Source organism: Neodiprion lecontei, chromosome 4 (assembly GCF_021901455.1).
Source record: "Neodiprion lecontei isolate iyNeoLeco1 chromosome 4, iyNeoLeco1.1, whole genome shotgun sequence".
NCBI lineage: Eukaryota > Metazoa > Arthropoda > Insecta > Hymenoptera > Diprionidae > Neodiprion > Neodiprion lecontei.
Window position 1 is genome coordinate 34,079,004 of NC_060263.1, and position 24,367 is coordinate 34,103,370.

At 43.9% G+C, this 24,367-nt stretch overlaps 1 long non-coding RNA gene across 3 annotated transcripts; it reads right to left on the minus strand.

The window, feature by feature from the left end:
- Positions 1-2,434: 2,434 nt before the first annotated feature.
- Positions 2,435-9,513, minus strand: LOC124293849. 3 transcript variants are annotated; one of them, XR_006903722.1, is made up of 4 exons: positions 9,245-9,513; positions 3,356-3,504; positions 3,214-3,273; positions 2,435-2,748 (listed from the first exon to the last, which is right to left on the minus strand). It is a non-coding gene; the product is annotated as an uncharacterized LOC124293849 (long non-coding RNA). The 3 variants fall into 3 exon arrangements; XR_006903723.1 differs by lacking the exon at positions 9,245-9,513 and having other exon boundaries at positions 2,435-2,743; positions 3,356-3,875; XR_006903721.1 differs by lacking the exon at positions 9,245-9,513 and having other exon boundaries at positions 3,356-3,875.
- Between the last annotated feature and the right edge of the window lie 14,854 nt (positions 9,514-24,367).

The following is a 24,367-nucleotide window of genomic DNA, read 5'->3' on the forward strand; positions in this document are numbered from 1 at the left end:
GGTGAGTCAGTCATGCAGTCAGCTCCACCTCTGCAGCGCCGTTATTGCCTCTAACGTCACAGCGTAGCGCAGCCGAGAGCTTGATCTCTCCTCTCTCTCTCTCTCCCTCCTCCCTCCTCTTGCCCGTTCGCTCACTCTCTCTCTCTCTCTCTCTCTCTTTCTCGGTCTCTTACCCGCGGCGAGCTGGCGAGCGTACGCTGCGTGATCCTCGGGTATGATTTCTTGCCGCTTTCCGATTGGACGACCGCCTCGGCGGAGGTTACCGCCTCCAAGATAAACAAAACAACGCGTTACATTTTTTAAATAATCGGCCAAACCTGTGCGCTCTTCTTTTCAACAAGGCAATTCGCAAGAGACGCGCGATCTTTTTCGACAGTTGAGCTGATTCGCGCACCGTGTGGTTTTGTCAAAAATTACAAGCTTCTTTTGTTAATACGCTTTGCGGTTTTTTTTCCTTCTTCGTCTTTTACTTCTTTTTTTTTTTTTCTTCAACAATGTTCACGGAAATAGTGCACCCTGTACAGAAATGCGGTGCTAGATTCTAGTTTGTATTTATCGACGGTAGCTGTGTTATTAGAGCACGTTAAGCGTGTTATTGTTGCTGGATCATTGTTTGGCTATACCGGCTGTATGTTACAAGCGCTAAAGATCAATTTTTCCCTCCAAGCCGTCCTTTCGAGATGAAGAATTTTTATCCTGGAAAAATATGCGTCGCCGTTGCCAGTTGGTATTATCGCTTCCGCGTATATATCGTATATACAATGCACCTTTCCAATACATTATTTTCTGCAATTGCGGTAACTTATTCGATATTTTTCTTGAAACCGTATAATTTACGTTACATTTTCCACGAACTCTGTAATACTATTAAATCTTTCAAGCACTGCAGCGCAAGGATCCAATTTTGCTCGTTTTACTCCGGTTGCAAATATTTCAGTAAGTCAGTTGATCCTGCAGCAATTACCCGTGAATCCTTAAATTATATCTAAAATTATGAAATATTTCGTGATACTTTCAGCGGTTGTTGGCTTCTTTAGATGCTGTCAATTGAACACGGCAATATTACATTCTTTTATCGGATTACAGCGCGCCATATAATATTCAAGTCTGTAATTGTTTCTATCTGCGGATAACAAGTGTTCTTATTGATTTAAACGAGCGCATACAGAAACCGACAATTTTTACGATGCAATCCAAAGGTTATGGAATAAAATTTTGGTTCGTTTGAAAAGGCGTGTATCTCAATTCCCGAAATTAGTCTGCTCGAATTGTGCAGTCCGGAGAGACGGATCGCACGATCAATTTTCTTTCAAGCAAGTATCTCGTTGCAAATGATTTGAACTTTGACAAAACGTTCCGTATGTTCCGCTACAGAAATTTCGGCAGTACACAGATTGCGTAAGCTTGTATAACAGGTGTGATTATTTCAGTGCAGTATACAATTATCTCATAAAGCAAAAGACAATAACTAGTACACCCGGATCTTTGCTGGCATCGAACGGTGTAATATGCTGATATATCTGTTCCGTGCATGTACAACATTATTACATCTAAAGGTATTCGTCCAGCCGAACGAATGAGTTTTATAACTATGTTCATGAAACTACGCAGGTACTTTGTGTGTATGAGGTAATCTGCATTACGAGTAGCTAGACAATTACCTCAAGTTTCAAACAAACGGATGTAATACCTGTGCTCATATTAAATCGCGACTTTAACGCTTTGTGTTACACATTATTCTGCTGAGTCAACATTTATAATAAGACAGTATTCTATGGTTTGAGAGGCCGCTGATTACGAATCTGGAGTCAGATTCTGAAAATATAAGACGTTGGACAAATATAGTGAACGAAAATTTAAAATTTGATGGTAACCGGTCAAAAATATCTATACAGAGGTTTTCGGGGTCGCTGATTAGATTCGCCATACTAAATTTTCGAAATCAGATTTCAGATTCGTAATCAGTGACCCCAACAGCCTTTGGAAAGAGTTTTTTTCTCCAGATTCGATGGAATTTGATATTTTCGTCCACCGTATTGGATCCACAACGTAAAATTTTTAAAATCCGATTTCAGATTCGTAATCAGTGACCCCAAAAAATTATTAATCATGTATTAATAATGTAAACCGTGTACGTGTGTAGAGGGATGTTTTTCGAAAATGAATTATTCCATCCGTTTTCACGATTTTGTTCAATCAATTTGTTTCCAACAATAACAATTTACATTATATCGCAATAACTATACTCGAGTACTGAAAACCTATTAGTATACTATCGGAAATAGCAGAAACCTGCAAAGATATAGGTTTTCAAAGTTCTCTAAATATACGAAAAACGGATATAAAATAGGTGGTAAGAATTACACCATCACTCAATGGGTTAACGGCATTGTAACGGAGATCTTAATATCTAAGGCAAAGCAGAAGTCGATAGAGTCATAATATCATTATAGACAATGTATAATCATAGCAAGCAAAAGTAGAAACAACCGATAAAAACCATACATTTTTACAATGGGTTAAATATCTTACGCGGCGTTCAATTTCTCACAGGGATAAATCTATGAGTCACAGTCATCCTTTCAACCGTATAAAAAATTTGCGGTGTTTCGTGATGCGGTTCGTATTTTTATTTTCGCGCGTCTAAACCTTCGATAAAAATACCAACACATTTCTTCTCGTCACAGGTCAATCAAAATACCTGAAGAAATTTCCAACTCCGTGTAATACGGTGACTGTACACCTACACTGAGAAAAATTTCAATTGTTATAGTAACTAGAAAAATTCAGTAAAACATGTATCGTTATAAAAACTGTTTGAATATTGTTGAGATTACGAAAAACGAGGTACGCGTAACCATTTTGCGGTATTGTCGAACCTTTTTTGCTAATTTCAACGCAAAATCAGTTTTTTCGGTTTACTCTACTTTTTTAGTTAAATACGACCTTAACGTCAATTTACTGTTGCACAAGCATTAAATTTTCGCAATACTTTCAAGATAATATAATAACAATGATCGTAATGAGAAAGAATAGTAACAGATAGTAAACTTTCCGGTAACAGCTATAAAACTAATTTTCATTTTGTACCTATAACTGTATTTTTCGATTCTGGTAGAAATGAAAACAGTTGAGGACTGAACGGTAACCGGAACTAAAAATTTCTCTCAATGTACGTATAGCACGTCGAGGGTCTGTGTATTAGGTACATACCTGTAATATAAGCGTGGGCATTGCATAGCTGATTCTTGACGATCTCACATAAGGACGTGCCTAAATATAAATAATTTAAACACCGTGATATCGATCTGAGTATTGCAGGGTATACAGTATCACAGGTACGTATAATACATACATGTATCGGGGAACGAAGAAGGTGTAGCCGGGGTTTAGCCGGCACTGCAGCTTGGCGAAAACTTTTCCAGTCTGCAGTTCTACGCCAAGGATGAGAGATGTAAGTCTACGGCTCCGCAGCAGCTGCGCAGCTTAATCGCGAGAAATTGCCTGAAAAGGAATGATAATTTAATGCCGGTTGAACGTATACCAGGTCTGCGCTGGTATATCGCCTCGGATCGTTTGTCACTGCGTATAGATGCGGTGCACGAAGGCGGCGGAAGCTAAGATAACCCCTGGACGTGTATGCGTAACATCGGTGCATCGTATGCGCGCGTTACCACCTACCAATGACACATATATCGTCCGCGTGTGTACATTTTCAGTTGCGTGTCCCACCTGCCCTCTCCCATGACCTCTTCAGCGAACTCGGTTCCCTTCGTTGCAGAGAGCCTCTCCGTCCCTCCGTTCCTCCGTTTCACCTCCTCGTCCCGTCGGCTTTGCCGTCTTCCTGCCGTCCAAAGATCGAAATTCTCGGAAGTCCGGAAATTTAACGAATTTGTAGAATTCGCCTGGTTCTTCTTGCGGGTCATCGTTTCTCGCAATCGGCTAACGTCGTGAAACGCTCCGAGCCATCACTGACTCACGACTAGTTATTGTAAGGCAGTCCGTTTCCCGTATCCGGTTTCAAGATTGCTGAATGTTACCAAGGATACGACGTAGATATCTACCAATGCAATTAATTTGTTACAGATATTCCGTGGACGGAAGCTGAAGGAAGAGGCTCATTGTGCGAAAATACAACGGTCAACGTCCAAGCATGGCTGTTCATCGTTGACGGATCATCCGTTATGCTGGCGGAGTAAAAACTGCAATCAAACCGTAGACTCGACCTGATTTACGTTTCGAGGACGAGTTTAGTTGCGGAGTTACGAGCAATGTGGAATTTAAGCGAAAGGGATATTTTCATACAATAAAAAGATTTCTGAACAAGTGAAAACCCGAGTGAAAAGTTATACCTCTGTCATGTTATTTCAGGAATTATACCCATTCGGCAGCGTTATTTATAAAAGAGTAGTTTACGAGAGAAGGTAAAACGAGCTGTCGCGTTTTACTCTCAGGTTGAACGTGTGTCGACGACCACCCAGGAATCCAGAAACCAGCCGAAGCCAGCGGCCTCCTCTGGCTTCCATCGATGCGATTCGGTCTCGGGTCGATCCCGGTACTGACGACCATGGAGGTAATAACTGCTGACAAAGGGTTAACTCGACCGGGTTAAACGCGTCGTGGTACTGCAGCACGAGCCTCGTTTATCGTTCGAGCTGCGTGGCAGACAGTTTGACGCTCTCGTTATTTTACGATGAGATCTTACCACCCGATTCGAGAACTGAGGAGAGTCCGAGTTTTTCCTCGAACTTGATGAAAAATTAATTACATTCCACATGTTTTATCGGGCCGTTACTTTGCCTCTAAATCTTGTCAAATTCCAAAGGGAAAGACATTTTTCGCCATGATCTATATCGGATTCGCCTCATAACGAGCTGCAGGGTATATAAGGTAGGTACAAGGATTCGGCGAAAGCGGAAAGGAAAGGAGGATAAAGCGGAATGTAAAAATTGGCGGATTCGTGACAAGAGCGAGGGACTAATTGTTGTCGGAACAAAAGAGACGCGGGTCGCGTCTGTCGAGGAGGTGAGGAGGTTGATGCAAAAGGCGGACAGCAACGAGGCAAAAAGGCAAAGTGGCAATCTGCGGCAAACAGTGGCACAAGAAGCTAAGAAACAACTGCTAATTAGCATATTCCAAGAATATTTGAGCGGCACGCGATGCAAATGCTTCCACTGCACCAACTTCGCGCATGTATACATATAGGTAGGTATGTCTTAGGTATATATGCCTACTTCGCAGCACCACTGAAAATACCGAAATTCCGAAGACCCACCAAACCTCCGCACTAGTCGATCCAGTTCCTTCGGCAAACGAACAACAGGATGTAGCGGTATAGTTTCTCCATTCCGGTTGTTAGTTGTTCTTATTCATTCCCTTTGCCGAATTCTGACATGGGTAAAAAATCACCCCGTGATTTGTACAAGGTACGGAACTCGAGTAGTTCGTTTGTACTCCTGTTTTATGGCGCAGTAACTTTGCATCGGCGAGTAATTTTGATGGATTTCAATCCCTCCCCCCTTCCCAACCGCCTCGGTAAAGGAACTAGGAGTGAAAATTTAACGCGACACCCGCTGTAGAGAAGGTTGGCTCTTCACGGTTCGGTATGAATACCCCAAAGTCCGCAATTATCCTGATTAGCCCTCTTGGGTGAAGTATCACTTGAAACTCACAGCTAAGGGCAGAGGCGAAGGGCGTCCAAAACAATTACGCTTGTCAGAGACATCGTCTGATCTTGGCAAGTAATTCATTACCGATCCAATTACTGCCCGGCAAGTCAACAAGTCAAACCTACAATATCACAAGATATACCTGGAGACACGTGCATTTTCAATTGAGGTATTGAAGTTTATTAGAAAGATTTGTTCGTCGTGGATTTGAGAGGAAAATAATTAAAGCAGCATAGGTAGTAAAACTATAATATAGTAAATAAATGAACAAAGGATTGAGAAAAAAAACTCAACGACGTAAACAGCAATCTGCGGAGTTCCATGAAGAAGGAACAGGTTGATTGAATGTGATTTCTTAGGAGTTTACGTAACTAAGGTATTAGACGAGAGAATTACTTTGCGTGGAAAGAATATAACTATTGCAAGACAGATCTATAGATATATACCTATATATTTTGTAGGTATTGCAAGAAATGACAGTTGTACTGCAGAAGTAAAAAAGACGAGCAAAAAAATTGGTAATTGTCGGCAATAAAGCCGATTGAATTCCGTCCAATCAATTGTCATTGTCTGATCCTTTCTCCGATCCCTTCAACTCTGTTTCCTTGCAAGTTTAACGAAAGCTAACGACCAGGACAACTTTGCGCAAGTTGTTGAGGTTTGAGTATTGTGAGGTAAGAACTTTGAAAATTTTATTAACGACGTTGCTCAAGTTCATGCGATTGAGTGTAAAAAGCAGCGATTGACGAATATATTTTAGACAATGTCCGAAAAATTAATCTTCCGAATCAATTTTACCGACATCATAGCTCAGAAATGTCTTGACTTATGTTTCCGATTACATGGAATGTACATCTGCAGCGTTTATGAAACTAGGACTAACCAAAAATAACTAGAGGTTCGATACAAGGATAAAACAATGTTCAGAAGTTGAGACTATAACTGCTGACCCAGTAGACCGGCGAGTTAATCGATCAGTCGCAAAGTTGGGGAACTCGAAGGGCGTGTTCCGAAATATGTATGTCATCGGGGATACAAGCTGGTCACGTTGATTCTCCGTCTCTCTCGAAGAGAAACTAAAGTGAGTGCAAGAGTCGCTGACTAGCATGCCATGGATTTTGAAAAGTACCTTAACAAACCTGCAGCTTTTAAGTGTGAATATTCTAAGAAAAATTCATCACGCGAAGAAACGATAAGATGAGGGAGACGTCGATATTCCTGGCAAAAACTAAAATGTCGGAGTAAAATACGTTTTCCTATTCGCGGATGCATGTAATATACACAGCTAAGAGTGTCGAAGGTAGGTGTCATTGGAAATGAATTTTCTTCCGAGACGGTAAAACAGCACCACTACTGTATAACCACAGCGGGCAGCGCGGCATAATGAAGGAGTCGTGTGTCGACGACAAGAAACTAGTCATGCATGCGCGGTGCATGCCCGGTGGCAAAGACGACGATGCCATGCATCAGCAAAACACGAGAGGCATGGTAAGCGGACTGTGCCGACTAGAAATTGAAAAATAATAGCGCCAAGGTAGCTGGTGCCTGTACAGCGGTGATATTACCACCCGTAAGATATCTTCGTTACGAGTATTGCTTCCGGTCCGCGGTCACGTTAAAGCTGAAAGAACTTGGCGGAAATGAAACGGAGAAAACGCGGCTTCGCAGTACCGAGGCATCCGGATTCTGCAAATACTCTAAAAAATTATTCCAGCGTTATTTTTTTTTTTTCCTCTCAACCGCTACGCGATGTCTCGTCTGTATTTTGATCAGAAGACAGTCGTCCCGTTTCCCCCACGGCGGTTCGTTTTACAGGATAATCATCAGCCGACCGGCTTCATAGATAACGATCGTTAAGTGCGTCGAGCCGGGTAGCTACCGCAATAAGTGGAGATGCCCAGCAGCGGCTGCCTCCAGCGTCCTTAATGGACCTATTCCTTGTTCGTTAGAAGAATCAATTGACAAAATTGGAAAATTCACGTCCCCGTGTATACCGGATCGTAATTTAAACTTCCAGTGCTGCCTTGGCTGACGATCGGCGCAAACTCCAAAGTTTTAGATGGATATATGTATTTTAATCCGGATCCACGCGTATAGCAGGGCGTAGATCGGTTTCGATAAGTCTGAACGTCCTGCGAAATACGAGGACAGGGGATTAATTAGTCCGCAAGTCTTAGAATCATTAGAGATCTTCCGGTTCCGACAAAGCCATCGAAGAGTAGAAGAAAAAGAAGAAGAACAGAGAGATGAGGACGGAAAACGAGACCAAGAATACGAGCCTTATTAATAGCTCCATAAACTCCATAGTAGACCTGATTTCAAATCCCGAGAAGGCCCGTCTCGCGACGACCGACGTTGTTGTAGCATCGAGCGCTGAGAATACGTATAGCGCAACATTTATTGAGACAATAAAACCCCATTAAACCGCCATGGCCCAGACTAACTAACCTACCGCCACACCGTGCCGCATAAGAGCCCGATCCATTTTTCGTTTGTACTATTTTTCGCGGCTCTCGAAACTCGTTTTTCACAAAACCAGGTAAACCAAATCATCTCTTACGAATACATCTCTACGGGGTGAAGAAAGGAAGACGTTGACGGTGGGGATTAACGTTGCAGGCTTCGCAGAATCCTGTTTATTACACGACTGCAGCAGTAATGACACAGTTAGCTAACAGTAATGCGCCTAACATAGAAGCTTTAACAAGAGACCATAACAATTCTTCGAATGCGAGCCGCAGTTCGACTCTCCAACCAGGCTAAGTCGGAAGATGCAGCTAGCGCAGTTTTGCAGCAATATTGCGCTACTATTGTAATTTGCATTTCACAAGCGGCAGGTACTACAAGGCACAACAGGACATTCTCCCGGTATGAGGTACCAGAGAATCATCTAAAGTTTTCCAGAGAACTAGAGCATTCTTGATAAATTGGCGCCACTTATCGGTACTTCTTCACCGGTAAGCGATTTCTCCTTGAAAAAAATATCCCGATGTTCTGCTCGTTATTTTTTTTTTTTTTTTTTTATTTACGAAGTAAGTATATTACAACTGTAAACGAATGTTCCGGCTTTGTTCTCATAACTCAATTTGAAATTGGAAAAAAGAACGGAGAAGAAACCGAATGAAAAACAATCAGGCATGTGATCACGTCGTGAAAATTCGATCGGCACGCGCACGACGACGTTACGTGCTAGAAAAATTAACATGTGTTATACAACGCGTGTCTCCCTGTCTCCGTCGCTGCGGTCATAAGTCCCACGTGCGTATGCCAGGTAGATGGATGGGCAGCTAACGCCGCAATAAAACTTTCTAAGCGTCCGAAGAATGCTACACGCAATTACAATTTAAAATTTTTCAATTTGCAATACCAGTTCCCGCATCAAGCTTACCGCGGGTTACCTAGGAAAGTATTATATCTGCAATCGACGATGGGACTGCGGAATATAGATATACGCTCACCACGCGTCGTCTATGCAATGCTGCAATGCTGCAGCGGACTGAATGAATCTAATCAGGAATCACCGCCGCATCGCCGAGCAAGAACTACGATATAAACTTGAACTTGAGTTACGTTACCTTGTACCTGACAACCGACCGAGCGTGTGCGTCGATGCAAGAAGCAAGCTTAGCTGTAAGATCTACGATCATCGTCAATCCGTACGGATGCATCCAGCCGCTGGAGATTCGTCCACGTAAATTTACCCTGCATCTCGGTTCTCTCGTTGCCGAATGTAATTACTTCTCGAAGTAAGCAGAAGCCGCGGTGATCATAACGATTCGCAAAAGACTCACCCGCGCGGTCTGTAAGTCACAATGTGACCGCAGTGCGAAGGTGACCGAATCCGAGAAAGATAGTTCGTAGGAAAAAGGTTTCAAGCAAACTCCTCCAACATTTCCTTGACCTTTAAACCTTGATTGTAAATCACACAGACACCATTGTGTGCCAACTTGCCCGTCGTCTTTTTTCTACCATACGCAAGACGAACCAACGCGAGTGATTCCGCAGTCGTATAGGAGGACTACTCGGTACCTAGGAAGACGTCCGAGTCAGCCACGTCTATACATAGCCTACCGGAGGAAATAATTGGCCACCGTTGGTATACCTCACCAGGTATTGTACAGACATTAGATATGCATGCGCGTATTAAGTAGCAGAGTATGAACGCGCATTTATGGATGTAATGGTGGGCGGCCTTCTCGAGTGAAGATTACGCAAGAGGGACAGAGACTCGGCAGCGGCGTAATTCAGTGACATCGAAAACTCCGGGCCATGGCAAAGTGACGCAATCCACCTGCATCCTGTTTCACGGCGAGTGTAAGTCGTCTGTCTCTCGGTTGTCCGAAGGTTTTGAACGGAGTTTTAGACCGGGCACCCATCTGTCCTTTGTTTTCCAAAGGAAGAGTCATTCCTGGCCTCGACTGAGATAAAAAGGGGCTGAAGGGGGCCCCGGGTGCCTCGCAACCCTAAAATTAAGGTTAGACTCGTTTCCTGTAATAACAGTGCCACCGCGATCCGTCCGTCCGTCTGTCTCGTTCGCGTAGCCGCGTTCGAATAAGAAGACCTTCCTCAATTCGTTCGCTTACGGCTCTTTCTCTACACTATATCTACTCTATCTATACCATCTCCATTCCTTGACTGTTTCATCGTCGTCAAGTTGTCCCTGCAGCACGTACACCAGTGAACCTCGTCGATTTTACCTGCCTCGTTACCATGGTTTTCCAGTCAATTTTTACCGACGGCAAGCAAATGATCCTCCCCATACGTGATGATCTTGAGGTTTTTCAATTTAGGTAAAAAAAAAAAAAAAATAAAGAATAAATAAAACATGAGACGCGAACTTTTTTCACCTCTAATCACGGACTGCCTCATGAATTGCTCGGAATTTACCTCATCGACAGCGAAGAATTGCATGCTGGTAATTTGCGAAAGCGATGAAACGATCGGTATCAGGCTTGCGAAGAATGTTACTACCTCGAAACTAGTTTAAAATTCGTTGAATCAATGGTTCAATTCGTGGCGGTGTTGATCGAGCGACTAGCGTGCTTCTAAAAAAAAAAAAAAAACACTGTAGATACACGTTTTCTACTATGTATATAAGCCATCTTATACAGATGTAACCTTGCCTACAATATACAATGATTTTCGAATATATCCGAATTAAAAAAAAACCTGATCAAAGTTATTCGATCAAATAAGTATCTTAGCATGGTGAATAATAAAAAATCAGTGAAAAGTCACGGAAAGCTATTAATGTAGAACTATACTGTACTATTTATTGATCGAGGAAGTGGGATTGGAGAGTTTAACGTTTTCCAGTTTCAGACTCATCTAAATGATTTGACCCCAAACGAGCATTAATCTTCCATCACAACGGATGTTGAAAATCGTGCGAGAAAATATCCGAATGACGTCACGAGTGTGGCTGTAAGTACGGATATATTGCGAGTAGACATAAAATGACACTAGCAAAAAAGATATCGTTGACCGAGGCGTGATTACATCGCAAAGACAATGGTATAGGCTTACCGATCGGAGAGTCCGGCGGCACGAAGATCAGAAAAGAAGAAGAAGAAGAAGAAGAAGATGATGAAGAACTGGTGTAAGATGTGGTATGGGGAGTGCTCGTTGACATATGGTATCCTGTAGAATGTCAACTCCTCGGCCGGGTTCCTCTCTCGGCGCTGCTATTGTGTCCGCTGCAACGAGCTAGTGACCTCAAACCAGCCGAGTCCTCCTCGCTGCAATTTCTTGCCAGCTTTCGGGGAATCGTCCAATGCCAGTATCGGGACGTGGGGAATGGGCCAATCGCGTGCCTGGAGTCGATGGATCGCCGAGATCGCGACTGTAAAAACGATCAAACGACGACGCCGACACCGCGCATCGCTTGCCGAGCAACATTCACGGGAAGCTTTCGTCGTCGTTCAGCCTATCCGCCTTGTGCCACATGTGCAGGCATCGGTCGAACAATCGCTTCGCCAAACTGAACATCGCCGGTAAAAATTTTTCAAAAATTTCTGCTTACGTGCGTAAAATTTTCGCAATTTTCTGCAACACGGAGACGACGAAAATGCAGGTAATATGTATCGAAAGCCGAATTTTATATTTTTGGTTGTAGATTCTCGAATCATCGATAATTTTTATGAAAGAGAAACAAGTTATCTTCGAGAGATCTGTACAGAATTTGATAGGCGACCTTCTGCAATTAATCTACTGTACTTACTCACCCAATTTTTTTCGGACTATTCTACCACGTTATAATTATTATACTTATGTCGAAATAAATATGTCGAACCTCGACGTCTACTTCCGTTTTGAAAACAACGTTGCCGTCAAGTTACCAAAAAGTCATCAATAACTTGGAAGCTACCGAAAGACAGGTTGCAAAAAACGAAAGAAAAACTTCTTTTCGTTCACCGGGCTGGTTCCTCTCAGCCTCGTACCTGGGCAAAAAAAAAAGGATGCAGCTATAAGGGAGAGTCGTAGCATCTGGATACAGAGATGAGAGTATAAGCGAGAGCTGCTAAGGTGCGTTAGGAATCTGGTGCTATTATGGCTAGACTGTATCAATTCTTTTAGCGCCAGGGGACAAATTAAGTTGAACAAAGACGTCCTCACACGGTTATAAGCGAAACGTGCGAAAGCTCGAGGACGCAGTGGATGAGGGGCGGGAAGGAGTCCTGCGAAGGGAGAACGGAAAGCTCGACAATTCGCGGGCAAAACCGCGGGCGGCGTGCGTCTGGTAGTAAATCTGCGGGATCGAGGGGACGGAGAGCGAGCTCTACGTTCAGTTATGCAGTGATCTTATTCTCGGTCCTGCACGAGCAGCTGGAGTGGAAAACACGGCGAGGACGTGAGAGCAGGGGAGCGAGAGAAATGGGGAGAGAGGAAGAGAGAGAAGCAGCGGGCGATACTCCGCGAGCAGAAGCTACGCGGAACGCGGCTCTCGGCGCGATTATTAATTAGTCGGTGAAGATCCGAAGGTCCTTTGCCTCTCAAATAAGGTTTTATGGCCCCTTTGGGTACCCGCGGTGCCTCGCAATGCCGCGGATCACACTTTTTGCAACCCGTGAACAACTCCTCCGATTGCTGGTGCCGCGTGCGTCTGCAGTCGCCTGGAACTTCCATCGTTTTACTTTCGTTCACCTCACCCTCGTTATCCGCTTCTTCGCAGTCGTTCGGCCTACGTCCTAGATTCTTCTTCTCAAAAATGGACTTTCGACAGGGATTTTGGCGAGGTCCAGGTCTTCGGCTCGTTTAGGCATTTTTAATTAAAGGAGCGTTGCGGTGTACGAGAGATTTTTTGCGTCGATGACGATAATTGCAAACGTGATCGTGGCATCGGATCGATGTCGATGCGACTGATTTGTACGACTGTAAAGATAAGGATTGAGAACTGGTTTTATCGGGCTTTTGTGATTTTTAAGTGAATTATGAAACCTGGAGGGTCACGAAGCTCTGCACATTAAAAATCTGTTCATCGAATTGGGACACGGATTGTTAATCCCATCGTAGAACCAAAATGATGTATCAAATTTGAAATAGGAAAACAATTATATACCAAAATAATTCAAGTTCTTCAAAGCGTCCACCGTCGGCTGTGTTGAGATCTATTATTTTTGAGCCTGCATAACTATATAAAGCTATTACAAATGTAAAAGTTTGAAGTTCGGTTCTACACAAAATTGAAATTCATAAGAATTCTTGTAACCGCATTGGATTGGAAATTCTTAATTTTACAATTTCAATCTCGACTTTCTCACAGAGCAAAGCAGACAAAAAATCAGACCATATGATTGTGTAAAAATAGATTGAATAGCAGATTCCTAGTGGACATGGAACACCGGGATTTCTTCTCAACCTAAGGCATAAAAAGAGCGCTTCACGCTTTCCCGTCGTAAAACCAGCAAGACAATAAAACAGTGCAACCAACCATAGCTGCATATATCTAGAATCGTCAAGTAGATAGTGACAAGTTTGATATAATTCAGGCATAGGCCTCAGGAATATTACACCTATATACACCCACGTATACGTAGATATATACAGAAGTGGTTCAAGTAGTAAACACTTGACGCCGCGAGTTGAAGCGGACGCGTTTAGCGTGTGCAGCGCGTGCGCGCGCGATTCAAAGCCTCGGATAAAGTGGCGACTATTAAATGTCATTTTGCTACAGAAACGGTGGTTCACCCCCTCGTGCTCCGTGCCTCCCTTTTCGCCCCCTTATTCTCTCGGTCCGTGACACGCCGCGGCTTCGAACAGGTGACGCTAACGACGCCAACTTTCGGTCACATCGGGACACATCGACGCGGCTAACGACGCCGGATAATGAGTAACGACACCGATTTTACGTCTGTTACACCTTCGGCTAAGCCACGAGACGCGACCACCGGCAGGAATCGACGACTGATTGATAACGGGCGGCGCCGTCGGGCAGACCCGTAAGTAATACAACCGCGAATGATAAATGGACTTTGGTGCGAGGATTCGTGGAAACGCGATTCGATTGCGTATTACTACCAGCGGGGAAGCATTTTCACGCCGTTTGTTACGCGAGCACCGACGGACGGTGGTGTAATAAACGCGCGCGGTTATTCAGAGCCGGAGAATTATAATCGCGAAGCGACAGCTGCTGCAGGGAGGAAGTGGAATTAGAACGACTTCTCAACCACCGTTACAATAATTCGACACATTTTCAATGGGTGGTATCGACGCTTAGGTACGTAACCTACTCTCTGCAATGGCAACCGTTTTATCGCGACGCTCGACACGAGTGAACGCTGTTGTCTCCGATTATCCCGGGCGACACAACGAGGAACACCATTTTTCATATTTCATACGAAGTTGTTTAGTCGCCTGCTAGCTTTAATCCATTTTTAATATGCTCAAAACGCGAGCTCGAATTAGTCCGCGTAAGTGCCGAATGAACGCTGCGTCGATTCCAATATCGAATGTAAAACAATCGCGAATCTTTGATAGACTGCTTCCGTTTGCAGATATCGTCTCTCGGCGATCGTTCATCTCCAATTATCGTTCACTCTCTATTTTCCGATTTCGTAGGTGTTTATTATACGCATGGAATGTAACTTACTCAATCCAATGAGGTGTTTTTTTTCTGTCAAACCAAGATCCCAAGTCGCGCTACAAAACGGGCGTCGATTCTTGAATCGTAGTCGAAATATCACCAAAGGATCAACGTCGCGGTTAAATACGTGATATCAGATCCGTGTGAAGTTGGCTACGTCGCTGCCCGCGCTCGCCTAAGCTTACGCTCTAGGGGAAAGTCAAGTTCAACCGTTACCGCCGAGATGGCGCCACGCGGCGCCTCGTTGTCAAGTTCCGAATTGCCGTGACGCCGCGACGCGACGGAGGGTTTGACGAAGGATGGTTGACGGTTCACCTCGGTGAGGATACGACGGCACCCGACGCCTTGTTTAAGAAGTACCTGCATTCGTTGTCGCCAGATTTTCTCGTAAGTAAACAAACATTGTTCGTCAGGGAAATGGAAAGATTTGACTGCTACTCACTTCGGGCTAATCCGTTCTCAGCCGTGACCCTTGTATACGCTGGTCAGCGGGGTGACACCGGTTTGCAGTTTCCCCTTCCACTTTACTACTTGAGAACCTGTAACATTCCATTACCTTGGAAACAAAAATAAATGTTGAAAAGGAAACATCGACTAGTACGAGTGGGTAGCATTGATTATAACAGTAATAAAAAGCAATGGAAATTTGTTGGATTTTTTTCTTGACAAAACTGTCTTACCAACAAACGTGGGGGAAAAGTCAAAAATTCTACTAACCTTTGGTTACTTGGTCACCCAGCTCGATTCAGGTGGTAATGTTTTGGAATAGGTTTTCTTAAATAAGGATTCTGAACGAAAGCATTGATTAAGCACCCCGCTGATTCCAGTGGATAAAAGTCGAGAAATTTTGATCATATCCAGCCAAATACGGCTGAACGACTATTTGTCAATGTCAGAACATCAGTATCGTGCGTAACAATTTTATCGTTTACATGGATAATTCCGTAAACTGTGACTTGTTTGAACGAATTGAAGGATACTTTGGGGCTTATTATATTCCTTTGGGTGAACATCTTCGTAACTAAGTTTGGCGAATGATTTGACCTTTGGTCTCTTTTGCACAGTTTACACGGATGTGAACTCTCGATGCAGTGAATTAAAATAACAGAAACTTAGGGCCGAGAAAAATATTCATTGCAAGTGTGAAAAAAGGAAACGCTTGCGTTCTTTTATGCAACCTTCGTTTTACCTGCAACGTAAGTCAGGGGACCACCCTAATCGCGCGAATTCGAGTGTGGATTTTCCTAAAAATAGTTAGCGATCGTCGAAGTCCGCCGACCGAAGTTTCACAGCGAACGGCGAGCACCTGTTACGCAATTATTTGTCCATCAGGGCTTATTAGGCTATATCGCAGTTCTCATGCCAGAAGTCGGCTCCTCTCGATCGGGTCCCACGAAACTTGGCTTGGCGGGATATTGAAATTGTTTGCGTTGCAGGTCGCGGGGTATCCGAAGGTGTACACGGAGTACAAGAGGTGAAAGCCTCGCGGGTCGAGGCTGGGCTAATTGGAAACCGGAGAAGGTTATGACGAAACGAAATTTCTCTCATTAATTACCCACGGGCGCTAATCAAGCGCGATTCTCCGACCGACGAGGCGAGATCATTGATATGTCAAAATTACCACCGCGGCGGGTCCACGATCAATTCGGAGAAGGTGAATCACTCGAGAGAAGAATTAAGGTGTGCGCCGGCGGAAACGGGAAGACTCGAGCGATGATAAAATAATGCCGGGTATCCGTGCCGCGCGTCGGCAATTCACAAGTGATTACGCTAATGATCGTAATTCGTGAACACCGGCGTTATGGTCAAGTCGATTAGTTTCGCGGTGCTAAATGCCAGGCTGTTTTGTATCACAATACACGTACGCATACGCAGGCATATCAATATTATACGATGCAAATAGTCGTGTAACCGTGCCGCGTGTATCAGTGCGCCAGTGCGCACAACGCGCCGACACAACCACGTCAAACTTTGTTTATTCTATAGTTTGGCTTATTTATGATCTTGTCAATGAACGAACTGAGCGGTCGGTGGTTGTGCCCCGTTTACAACGAGAGACATGTCGCTGGTCGCGTGCCATCCGCGAGCGGAGCTCCCTGGTGAGTTATAGCATCCATAGAAAGGGATGCCGCCCTCTCCGCTTCGCCTTTCCAGCCCCAGTCATCCCCCGCCTCTCTTTCCACTCCTATTCTCGATACTCTGCAGGGATCGATTTTTCACCAACAATTTATATCTTGTTATTATTCGGAATAACCGCTTTATTCCCTGTTTATACCCTATTTTGTTATTACTCAATAATAACGTTTCCAATAATAATGATCCGTCATTATTCCATGAACGGTACCAGCCGTGTGTTTGTATATACTTAGTCAACTTTTCGCTATTACCACACTCTCGCGTCAGAATTTATTCACCGTCCAAAAATAGAGCGATTATTAAACGCAGCTGGTTGTTATAAAGATTCTGTGAGATTCGAGGAAAATGTAGCATATCTTTACCTAGGTTTAAAGTTGTCTTTCCGTTGCCAATTCCCTTTCAACCTGAAATTATAAAGTAACATTTGCACAGGTGAACGAGTATATGGTTCGATAATGTTTAATCTGCATTCTTACACAACTTGTTATTCTGGATAATTTTCGGTTAAAACGTTTCATTTCTGCACAGTCAGGCAATTTTTTTCTCTTTACAGGAACAGATGTACGTCAAAACAAGTTTTGTCCAAATTTCTTGCGTAATTAAAAGTTTTTCATTTAGCAAACGGAGACGCCTGGTTAAGAGACGACCGCAGCCGATTTTGGACACATTTTTTGAAAAGATTTGCAGACGTGCACGAAAATCAACGATGTTTGCAATTTGTTACTAGTAATTCGAGTGGATTCAGGCGTATTTGGGAAAGCGGGTATGAGGCTGAGGATATTGGTCGGGTGATGTAGCTAAGCTGGGGAGTGTTCCCTTATATACCATTCCTTCAATTCAATTCAATTCTATTCAATTCTATTCCAGTGAGTAGTTGATATCATTGAGGTCGCCACTTAAATCCTCATTGTCGTTTCGTTTATTGTTTCACCCTTCGGGGCTTGGGTACGTACGCGATCGTCGTCCACGATGTTTTATGTGTCAGGCAGACCACTTCATATAAGCGCTTATTGTTAGAAATTCATTTCTCAACCTGACTGGGGGTACGGCGCGCAGTGACCACGGAAGATTTGTTTGTCGGTTGCGGTCATACGCGGCTTCGAAATTCCTTAGTATAATAATTAATCATCGTCGTGTTTAAAGTTCGGTTAATACGCAGTGCGTAATAAAATCCTTAACCATATCTTGAGGTAGCGTTGCAAGTGTTGTTGTAAAAAATTTTCGCAACCTCGTACGATTACTTCTAATATCATAAGTATAGGCTTATTTTATAGGGTATTATCGATTTCTAATGTATCAACGCGTTTAAATTGGAACTGTATTCTCATTTTGAACTGACCAAATAGATTAAAATTTAGGATTCTGAGATACAACTACAGTACTGCCATACTGATTCACTGGCAGGGAAAGTATCCCAAGTCGTTCTCTCCGATTTTATTTCTTTTGTATTACGTTATAGCGGATTAAAAACTAAGTTACACGTGTTTTTTCGTATCTGCCATTAAACACTTTAAGGGGGTGAAACCACCCTCTAACGTAATGGCTGTCAAGGGGCGATTAGGCATTTTTTTTTCTCATTCAGAAAATAACATTCTTCAATACTCGTTATGAGAAAACTTTTTCAGTTGGATTAGTTAAAAAATATTGTGTTCTTGCGTTAGTAAATCTGATTTCTCAGGTCACTGAGACGTAATCTGCGTTTTCTCGATTACGTGCTTAGAAGTTACAGCTGTTGGATCATCGGATTATTCTTATTGAAAATAAAGAGTAAGAAGCGGGTAAGATCTTGCGGCGAAGAGGAACAAATTTTTTTCTGATGTTGTTGTGCGAACGTAGGCTCAAGGTACCTAAAAACGAATCGACGCGGAGCTCCCCAAGTGTAGTCACTTCTACACAGATACCGAGTAGTCAGGCATTTGCAGGGTGAGAGACGATGTGTAGTACCGTGTGTGGAACGCAACGTCGAAGAGGACGGTGACTGTGAGACCAACGCTTTAAGAACGAATTTCGTCGAGTACGCTTCGCAGTTTTATACAGTTGACGACTTGAAGCGTAGGTACTTGAGAACGACGGCGTATGTGACGTGCGCGATGCATGCAGACTCCGTGGACACGCAGCCGCAACCCTGACGAATAATGGATCAGTCCGAGTACGTGGTGCGGCTGCGGCATGGAAAAGAGAGGAGTGGAGAGGAGAGAAGGGCATTGTTGGCCCACATGCTCACTCGAAAAAGCTCGCCAGCTCCGATCGGATCCCGTATCGTCGCCGACCTGACACTCGTTGTACGTACTCGTGTTCGACGAGAAGTTCAGGGTAGAGTCGGCTGATTTTCTGACTCGGGATTTTTGCCCTACCGATGCCATGATCTAATCCGGTACTCTGGCAAAAACTGCCCAGGTACCTGTTTACCACCGGAGAAGCGTCAACGGAGATTTCTCAAGCCTGACAGCTTTCTCTCGGGAACCTGCCTCTTCGCCGGGTTTCATCTTCGAACAGAGGGGAAAGAGATTTTTAGGTTTTACATTACGGTATATGGTACAACTCTCTCTCCGTGATTATTTACTCCTTAGTTACATTATGTACGGCTGCTGATAGCGTTTTTGATACCAGATTTAAAGCGTAGAGAAACTTTTTGTCGAGAACGGATCCACGAATTCCGAACTCACTTTTCATATCTGGTATAGACATTCTTAGGTTACATTTGATAAAAGTAGACGCATATAAGTTTTCAAAGAAATATCGCGTTCACTTTCGGAGTACCTTTATCAATCTCCATTTCGGCTTTTCCAGTACGCGATCGATTATGTTTCACACTTCTGGTGGGACGCGGCACTGGGAGAATCCTCTCATATTTATACGCCGAGCTACTTGTCGACTTTCCCTGATCTCGTTGGTTGGTGGTTGGAGTTTCAGAGTCCCGACTTCCTCATAATCATGTACAGCGGATTTCTCCGCGGCAATTGAAAGCCCGTCAACTTGTCTCAGCGTTCTTTGATCTCTGCGGCACATACTCGTCTCGGTTGCACCTGTTCTACAATAATACGATGAAAAAAGTAACTGAAAAATACCACAGGATACCGTGTGCGTGAAAGCAATATTTTTGCAAAGACACTCATGTTGTTCCCATGGAAAAGTTTGCACCCTGCATATTTTTTTTAATTTCAATTATTTTTTTCCATTTGCTTTTCCACGAAGTTATCGGTCGTCGCGTTACTCATTCCCATCGCGAAGCACAGTCTTCATCTATGAATATCTAAATGATATCGTGTGCAGTAGTCGATAGACAGCGATCATACTTCTTAATCGATTCTTACTTATGTTGTTATAGTTTCAACTACAAAAATCGGACTATAATAGCCCGATGCACGTGGTAAAAATTACCGCAGAAGCTTGCGGGGACTCGTCTCTCCAACCTTCGTTCACTTATGAATACCGTAAACTGTGCCAGCTTGCTGCTTTGGATGATAGGCGATGTTTGCGAGTCGAAATGGGGTGAGGCGATGATTTGATTAACCCTTGTAATCGGATAACAGATCCACGCATGCAGCGGGCTATCGACACGGCGTAATTTGCTGGCAAACATTGAATCATGTACACGTGGCATCTCGAGAAAGAAGTGTCCCATTAGGATTATACCTATCTCGGAATCTAGATTAGCTCGTCTCCTCGGTTTACCCGCGGCGCGACGTGGAACATTAACAAACCCACTTGATTTCTATCGTCGTCGTCGTCGTCGTCGTCAGTGCCGAACGGAGAGGGACACTACCGGGGAACACCACGGAGCTCGTGAATGACTTGGTAACGAGGAGACGCTGTCCTCGGTGCCGGTCTAACAGCCGCACGTGGCTTCAATGGACCAATCAGGAATCTCCCTCTTGCACGCTCACGAGTTTACGACCTCACACTCGTTCGCTCGGCCGCGTTTGTCTAATGTCCTAACCTCCGCATCCACATCCCCGTCCATCTCGATTTCTCTCTTATCGTCATCCCCACTGATTAGAACTGATTACTGTAGGACGGAATAATAAAAACTATATCTGTCAACCTCGTGTATCCTTGATACAACGACACCGTCGCAGATGCACTGGACCGCCGAATTTGAACGACCTCGAATGCGGTGGATGTAAGATAAAAATGTGGCCATGTGGAAGCGCGATCTTGAAACATCTGTGATTCTTCACGTATAAGTCGAAGGGAGTGAGAGTTCGTGTTTGGAGATTCTAACGACTCTCCTGGTTACACCTCGTGCAATTTGTTACGTGTATACGTGGTGTTGGAGCGGAAAATGATTTAGTCGTGAAATTTTATTCTTCTTGCTTGCACGCGGAAGTGTTGAAATTCAGTGTCGAAGTATAATATTGCAATTTCAGTGATGATTGCAATGCTTTTATGCGAGAACAATAACGGCACGGATTCGTTGTCTCGTTTCGAGATTCAAATTATATACTCGATGGTCTTAGCAGGCACGGTATGTACATATATATATGCGGGATGACGTAATGAAATGTAGGGGAAACTCTCGAAGCGTGCCTGAAATAAAATGTAACCTGAAACCGGGAGATTCATTTGCGTTTGAATATAATTTATATTAAATTACTTGGTTCTTTTGTTGGGGCTTGCGTATACCCTTCACTTATATTTATATATCATGCGGTCAATTGACGTGTGATTCTTCAAGATTTTAGTACACTTTTATCTGCGGTGCACTCTGTCCAGTCACTGCAGCGGACCATGGACCTCCATTATACGGGTAGCACGTCGACGAGCTTCTATCTGAACAACTTCCAAATTCGCCGATCCAACCAGCGTGGGATAAAACTAATTCCACGCCCAGTATCGAAGTCATTTTCGAAAGCTTAAAAATTTTCGACTACATTAAAAAATCACCATTAGATGTTACATCGTTACAGTCACATCTTTTCCATCCCGCAGTATTGTACCTACATGCAATTTAGGGAACTTCATGCAGTAATACAAAAAAAAAAAAAACCCCCCGATTTATGGGGATGGAATCGCATCAGCGCCACGCGCCCAGATCATTCGGGTTTGATCGAACATGTATAGTTGAGTAGTCGCTACTAAAAGTGCCGATTTTATAACCACGGCGAGCCCTGATCCGAAAGTATAATTGCACGGTCGGTAATTGAGTTTCAAGATGGGAACAGCCAAGGATTCATTACCGCACGAAGAACGTGAACCCGATGAATACCAAATCAATTCTTGTTGTACGCCAATGAACTGCGAGAACGATGCCAAAAGTTAGCGTTTACACAGTTCGTGTGTGTCAACCCCTTGGTATAAATTGATCGAGTTGCTCAGCTACGGGCCAGATTTTACACTATTAAAGATCATCCGGGTCTCTGGGGTCCTCGGGGCCCTCGAGGGCTCGCGCGGGTGGCACAGCGTGAGGTCTGTTTATACCGTAGTCGGGTGTGCACACGTACACTGCGTATACATAAATTTCTCGGGCTCAGAGTTCATCGCATTAAATTAATACATAACAAATTAACCTCTTAACGTTTATTGCATCAACACATTTGATCAGCGCGAGGTCATTCGGTGAACAGCCAACAGATGCGGTCAATTGGCCCATGCCTACCATGCCTTCGAACAACGCGCCTCCAGCGTTCTGGTGCTGCAGTTCTATCCCAGGAGAGGGTAGAAGGTACACCGATACCTTGGCTCTATGCTTGGCGCTTCGGTGTACGTTGACGTCGAGTGTTTTCGAACCAATGTTGCCAATACACCGTGTACCAGACTTCCTTAGCAAAAAGGAATTCTTATTCGCTTCTCCCTCCCCGCGTTACATCTATATTACAACTACCCATATAGGTACACGCACTGTACCTCAATGTAAATTTCCTTCCCACTCCCTCCGATACTTGAAATCTTTTTTACTCCGCTACGAACCCTTGAGTATTTCGACCCGTCGACGATTGACTTTAATATTCGTGTAGTATAGGCACAATATATGCAATTTCTATATGCGGAGGTTCTTTCATGGTATAAACCTGATGTGATAAAATAACATTGAATTTGAAATGTTTGAGATTTTGATCTGATTATTCTACCGTTTGAAAATGTTTGATTCAGTCTGACCTTAAGACTGTTCGCGGTATCATTTATACGCCTATTAATTGCAGGAAATCTTTTCAGATCACATGAAATTGGTGGACTCGATTGACGACAATGAGCAGAATGACTTATCGATTACGAGAAATGGTGAAACTCGAAATGACAGGTACCCTTTAATCCGAGGAGCCCACAGTTTGCTTATAACCATATAAGTAGTAACTGGGGCAAGTTATGTCTAGTTACATGGATTCATGTGTACGTAGACTGCATGGCGGCGTGTATAAGTGTACATCACGTTCCGGCTGAGCATCGTGTGCAGGTTTAAATGGTTTCGGTAAGTGTACCAGCCTTTATAACATTGTGGTATTTCTCGTTTACTGCCTGCCCGGAACATCTACGTCCCACTTTGCACGCGACATCAAAACTCCGAGAAAAGCAACAACCACTCACTGGTTTTGTATGAGCCGCGGTCGGTTTGGTCGCTCGGTACCTGCACGTACTCGGCGTATGAAGAGCGCATCGAGGAACGCCGGAGGTATACGTGTACTGGTGAATTAAATTAACCCGGTGGATCGATCGCTGATCTGAGTATTAATTACATGCGGCCGAAATGTGTATGGTATTAAAGACGCTTCTGTAATACACCCTATCCTCAGTGTTATACCCGCTCATCGTCAGCTCAGACCCGAGCCTTAGGCAGGGCGATCAATGAAGCAATTTCATCAACATTAGCAATAGAGCGATCAAGAGGCCAATTGTCACGTAATCAATAATTATAACCAACTCTTCCTATACATCAGTCGGTCAGTGTGTTAGCGCGCGTTTTTGACTGTGCGTGAATTGCGCAGGCCACCCTCAGGTGTCTGATACGTGTATATAGAAGTGAGGCACTTTGATACCTTCCTAATTCCTTCCGTCTGGCTTCTGGCTCATAAATACATCATTGGTTCATTAGGCTGGCCAACTCGCTAACCCTAATGACTGTCCGGTGAGCTAATGACTGGAATTTACAGGACGATCAATTAATTGATAACGCGCGACGATATAACGGATAAAGTTCAACCCCGAATCTGCAACACTGAACGATGGGCAAATTGCTAAGATACGATCAAGTTTTAGGCTCTGTCTAAAACAGTTTTTCATTTTACCAACTCAATTCAGCGCTGGCTGATCTCAGTTTTCGTTGTCGGCGAGCTGCTGGCAATTTCTTACGCCGTTGAATCTAACCTCACTTTGAGAGTGCAGAACGAGGGCGCGTACATCCGTGCCTCCGTACTTCTGTTTGTTATTCGTGCGATGCGTGAGGCATATGCGACGAACGCGGGAATGTGGGTGGCTGGTCAGTCAGTCGGAATGGTGCGTAGGTTGATAGTGTGCCTCGAGCCTGAAACCTACGCGTTGTTTG